The sequence below is a fragment of the Gossypium hirsutum genome, chromosome A06, assembly GCF_007990345.1.
Source record: "Gossypium hirsutum isolate 1008001.06 chromosome A06, Gossypium_hirsutum_v2.1, whole genome shotgun sequence".
Lineage (NCBI taxonomy): Eukaryota > Viridiplantae > Streptophyta > Magnoliopsida > Malvales > Malvaceae > Gossypium > Gossypium hirsutum.
The window spans coordinates 28,401,353-28,406,727 of NC_053429.1; positions in this window are offsets into that span (position 1 = coordinate 28,401,353).

Genomic DNA, 5,375 nt, shown 5'->3' on the forward strand with positions numbered 1-5,375 from the left:
TGATATCTTCTTATTGGTATTATGTAGATTGATAAATATGGAACGTGGCCATGGGTTGCTCATTCTCAAATAAGCAATTTATCATAGTCATTTGTTGATAGTGATCATATTCATCATTAAGAAGACATAATGGTGACAATGAGATAAAATAAGATTGTATTAAGTGAATGAATTTAACTCAAAAGAATCCAGGATATCATATGAGGGTAACACACACATAAAGATGTCATTGGACAAAGTAGTTGGATGAATTGCTTTCGTAAAGAGTATACAATAAGAAGATTTCAATCATGGTACTTCTTGTGGACTGACTCAATGATTAAGTAATTGCGAATTATCAAAACAATGCTTATGGACATAATTGCAATCACTAGAGTCTAATTGTATATGTCTGATTGGTCCCTCTGTTAGCTCAACAAAAGCTAAATCGGACTATATTTGAATCAGAAGAAAATTATATGGCTTTGGAAATAATTTACTTGAGTTGATTTATTCGTTGTTGAATTAAATTAGGTGGTCATAAGAATTGTTCAACTAGAGAATTTGGTTAAAGAATTTTCTTGAAAAAATAATTTGGAAAACCTAAGTGATTTTTAGAAATATTAATTTTGATAAAGTAAAATTAAAATTACTATGATATTTTTGGAAGTTAATTTTCAAGTTAGACAATTGGCTAAATGGGTAATTGAACTTGAAAATTAGACCTGAGATCATAAATTGGGTTCGAGAGCCAAAAATCGAGACCAAGACCCAAAGACTGATTGAATCGAGCCCAATATGTGAAACCAGGCCGACAGTCCAACCGGTGGCTAGATCGAATCAATTGGGTTGTTTCTAACCTGGACCAAACCAGCAGTAGCCGAATTGGCTCTAGGTGTCGTAAGGGTGTCGTACCTGCATCATTGGACACGGCAGTGCCGGTGGCTGCGATGACAACATCCTGGTGGCCGACAACGGTTGGTAATTAATGGTTGAGCAATGGAAAGTTACACTCCTATTGTGACTCTACTAGAGAATTTAATTTCAGATTAATTATTCTAAAAATAATATTATTTTTATAGTTTAATATTAAATTAAATTTAATACTTATCTTAATAGTATTTTATTAATCTAATATTAAAGTGATTATCTTAATATTAAATTTAATTGAATGTTTATCTACTTTTATTAATTTAATTTAATTTAATTTAATATTAAACCTTGGGTCATTATTTACACACATTTAAATTCAAGAGAAAATTCTCTGAAGAGATTATTCTAGAAAATTTCTAGAGATATTTTTCTGATTTACAACTTCACCCAAAAGTTTAGAGAAATTACAAAATTATCTCACTAGTAATTTTTGTGAAAATTTTTTTTGATTCGAAATGAGCCCACACTCGACAGACGTGAGCTTGAGGATAGCGGAGAATACTACTCTGTCAAAGCGCTCATCCTAGACCAACCGAAAAGGTACAATTTTGATTAAGTGTTTATTACTTTAGATATTACAATAAGGTCTTGTTTTGGAAAAAAAATTAAAACTATGATTTTTCCCTAAATTTATTTTCCATTGCATTTTCCAAACCTGTTTTTCCAACATTGGTTTACCTAAAGCTTCAACTATATTGACAACATTCCATGAGGAAGTTCAGAAACTAGAAGCTATCACCAAGGTACTTTAGTCATTATCCAGTCAAGGCCAGAGTGGAACAAGTTACTTACAAGCTGATTTTGCCTCCAATAGCTCATATCCATTCTACCTTCCATGTTTCCCAACTGAAGAAGCACATTGGATCAAAGGTGAGTTCATATGTGCTGCCTCTAGTAAGGTCTAATGGTGCACTTCTAAAGGAACCACCTTCAGTGTTTAAAAGAAGAATAGCCAAAAAAGGAATCAAGTTGTCACATAAGTTTTGGTGGAATGGGCTAACACGTTCCTTGAGGATACTACCTAGGAAAATCTAAATGAGATCAAGCAAAGGTTTCCTTCTTTTGGTCCTTGAGGATAATGATCGAGTTTGGGGAGGGGTAACATTTCATATTTCTGTTACTTCTACTATTATTTCTTTTAATTGTTAAGTCCATATTGTAAAAACACAGTGTTTTATTATTGAACATTAGTGAAACAGTGCATGTTGGTAAGGGGAATTAACATATTGCTTAAACGATTAATTTTGGGGAACATCATTTAATGAAACTGTGTGCTTTGAGCAGTTTGTTAACCTTGCTAGCTGTCCAAGGCCATTACTCATCTTTTTAGCACCAATCAGTGAAATGCAAAGCAGTTATGAAATTTGAGAAGCAATTTTACTCTCTTTTTCATTTGATTTTTCTCTCAAATCTCTCTCTTTTCTTTTTGTTTCTATCAATTTGTTCTTTCAATTCAATTCCATGACATGAAAATATTGGGCGCTAATCTCCTCTTTTGAAAAAATAGATAAATTAATTCTTATAAATTTTAAATGATTAATTGTTAATTTAATTCCTCAATTATAGTTAAAATATCATTTAAAATATTTTAATTTTTTAATAAATTAAAAAATCTTAAAAATAAATATAAATCAATAAAAATATATAAAAAAACATTAAACCATCAATTAGTAAAACCAAAGAGGGATTCAATACTGAATCAGATTCAGCTGCAACAACAATGGCTAGACAAGCTTTACGACTTATTCAATCTTTGTGTTCTAGGATTTCTCCTCACAAACCCCAAATTTCCCCACTCACTCCCTCTTCCTTTTCTTCTTATCTTTTGACTCAATCACACTCTTTTTCATTGGCTTTGATGCCTCACCCGGCGGTTTTCTTAGACAAGAACACTCGTGTCCTGTTCCAAGGAATCACCTGAAAGAATGGCACTTTCCACACTAAACAAACCATAGAATATGGCACTAAGATGGTAACTTTAAATTCCTTTCAAAATTTTATCTTTTTTAAAAATTTAATGGATTTCTTGGTTTTTTTTTGTAATCTACAAAAATAGTCACTTTTGTTTGATTCATTTTACATTTTAGTCACTTATCTTTGAAATGCTACATTTTAGCCACTTATGTTATTATTTTGTTACGAAGTGATCACTCTATCGTTAAGTTCCGTTATCTCCCTAACGGTAATGTTACGTGGTAGCCCAACTAGATTTTGAGTACCATCTTGGACTTCCAAATAGGATGAGAATAGATTTATAATTAAATAAATTTAATTAATTAAAAATTTTAAACCCTAAACCTTAGACCGAAAAAATCGTTCATCTCCTCTCTTTTTTTAGTTTTCTTTTTCGTTTCTTCTTTGTTTTAGTTTTCCTTTTCATTTTGACTGAAAAACTATTATCATCTTTATCGAATCAAAATAGTAGAAATCAAATTTAGTGCTTCATCAATAGATTGGATTTTTTTATTCAACATAGAAAAACAAAAGATAGATTCGATGGAGTGTCCAAGTTTGCCTTCTTTGCATTCGTCTATCTCTTTTATTCAACATGGAAAAAAAAGATTGGATTTTTTTTTGTTTAATGAAAACCCTAAATTAAAATTCTTGATACTTTCTTCGACTTTTTGAAATGTTTTTGAACATGCATCTTATTTTGTGTCAGTAGACATCCCATAAAATGCAACCAAAAACATGTTTTCATGAACGTGTTTCATTCAAGTTAATTGTAAATTTTTCAGAAAGGGTTGTTACTTTTAACCTATCATAAATAGCAAGGACCACCTATTTTTATTACTTAATTTTTCTATGATCATCCTTTTGTTCCACAGATCTTGTACCATTTGAACGATCATCAAGAAAAATAAATTAGATAATTCGTATGAAACATTAGAAATTAAGAAAAATATGGGCACTTATCCCAAAGTTTCTCATACACCGTTTATAGATACAGCTGACCCTTGGAACATTGAAAAGGACTAGAATCAATTTCCTTTATTTGTGGCCCCCATGATAGAGTTTTAGCTCAACCTAAGTTTGTATGCTAAACTATTTTTTGTCTTTAAAACTCATCTGACATATTGCAAGCAACTTGGATGAAGGTGTGATTTAATGCTGACATTTTTGTATTGTTGAATTATTTATTATACTGGAACTAGTGCAAAAGCCTCATTGTTTTATGTGCACTTCTGAGCATGTGTGCTTGTGAACCTAAGTTGATAGGTTTATTCTCTTTCTTGGCTTGTGTTTGGATTATCTTCTTTCATTTGACTTGAAGTTGGTGATATATGAAAATACTTAGGTTGCACATTATTTTGGTGTTTAACTTATCTTTTTCATTTATTTACCTACATATTTTTGCTTAATTAGTTGAATTGTAGTTTATGGCATAGATGGTCTTGTAATTGGAATGACTTTTTTTGTTGATTCTGTGAAGAAAAAGATCTTTCTAAAACTAAAAGATCAAAATACTCCTCATGTAAAATGTTTGCCTTTTGTTTGTCTCTTTTCCACTCAGTCATCCATTATTAACTATATTCAAGCTTTATTCCAATTCTTTGTTATGTGTTTTATATGTGCTAGTGCAGCTGGTTTCTAAGTTGCCCCCCATTTTCAAATTATTGAATGCAAATTATGATTCTTGTTTTAAATTTCCTAGGTCTCAGAGGGTGAATCGGAACAGCAAGGTGCATCATCTTCTGTAGCAATTCACTTGGTCCAACTATTGCAAGACAACATTAACAAGAGGAGGCTGGTGGAAAGTTAATAAGAAGCATACTTTCGAGTAATGAAATGGGCCAAAATCAATCTTCAACAATTGCCCAAGCTTAGTAGAAAATTGATACTATGAGTCTGGACAATGTCAAAGACTTCTGCGACCTACGAATTCATGATTGGGTTTGAATGGTTGTGTCTCTAATGATATTGTTGCTTTGGAATGCGATGTTGATACAAAAAGTGTTTCAAATAACAAGTTCATAAAAAAGGAACTGCATGGTGTTGAACTTTGGCCTGCAATGCAACAGCAGAGAAGTATTGAAGCTTAACCAGTACAGCAGCAACATTTTGTTCATTTGTAACTAGGTTTAGTTTTTTATGTAATTTGTATTTAAAGTTAGTAAGGTTAGTTGATGATTTGAATGATTTCCAATGTGATGTAATAGCTGATATGTTAGCTACATTTTATGTGTAATTTAAGTTTGGTTTTAGTCAAGTAATTAGTGGGAGCTGTTATGTATTAGGAAATTATCATGCAACTTATGCTTTTACTTTAATGAAAATCAAGATGAAATCAGTTGAGGTTTCATTTTTTCAATTCTCTTTGCATCGTTTTCTTTACTTCTTTTCTTCTTTATTTTGCTCAAAACCCTAACAAATGGTATACAGAGCTTGTCATCTTTGAGGGCCTTTGTTGTTGGTAGCTGTTTTGTAAGGAACCTTGAAGAAAAAGAAACTGAAGCTCTTAT